Here is a 743-nt window from a genome sequence, read left to right on the forward strand (position 1 = left end):
CTCAATTTTTGCTCTGTTAAAGGCTGTGGCAGCACTATTAGAGCCTGAACGCAATCACAAAGTGTCACAGACGGGGCCAAGCAGTACGGCAGGTCGGGGAATCCTCAGGTCTGCCCTGGCAGTGGGACTCGTGAACGCGAATGCAGATACACAGAAAGGAGAGGACACTCGTGCTTCCTATGTCTGAGGCCAGAACAGAACAGCCGCTGCTGAAATGGGTTACAAACAGTCTTTGACTCAATGTTGGTCTAAAGTTCAGTGGTACAGAAATACCTTCCCTGCCCCCACACACACCTAAAGGTTGTTTGAATGTTTTTTTGTAATTTAAGGGCACATCAGATGGGAAACAAGCAACCCCTCGCCTATAATTTTAGCCAAAAAAGTTCAGCCCCAAACGAGGTAACTTCTGCCACCAACAACTCAGGATTCTGAAATCACAAATCGATATCTCTCTTTCACTCAGTCTCCTTTTAGCATGAACTGAAGCACCAAACCAGGTCTGATCACAGCAGCAAAAGCAGGTGTCACCACAACCTATAGCCGATACGCAAGCACAAACTCACAAACCTTTGCCCTTTTCGCATTATTCATTAAGTAAATTATCTGCTGACACAGGGAAAACACCACCAGCTCCTGTTCCTATTTCTGCTACAGACAATAAAAAAAATTCAATATTAATATGGAAATCATGGCCACAGTTGTAGAATCAGATGTAATGAACAATCTTGTCCCCAGCTTAAGTC

Source organism: Charadrius vociferus, unplaced genomic scaffold (assembly GCF_000708025.1).
Source record: "Charadrius vociferus isolate BGI_N301 unplaced genomic scaffold, ASM70802v2 scaffold41, whole genome shotgun sequence".
Taxonomy (NCBI): domain Eukaryota; kingdom Metazoa; phylum Chordata; class Aves; order Charadriiformes; family Charadriidae; genus Charadrius; species Charadrius vociferus.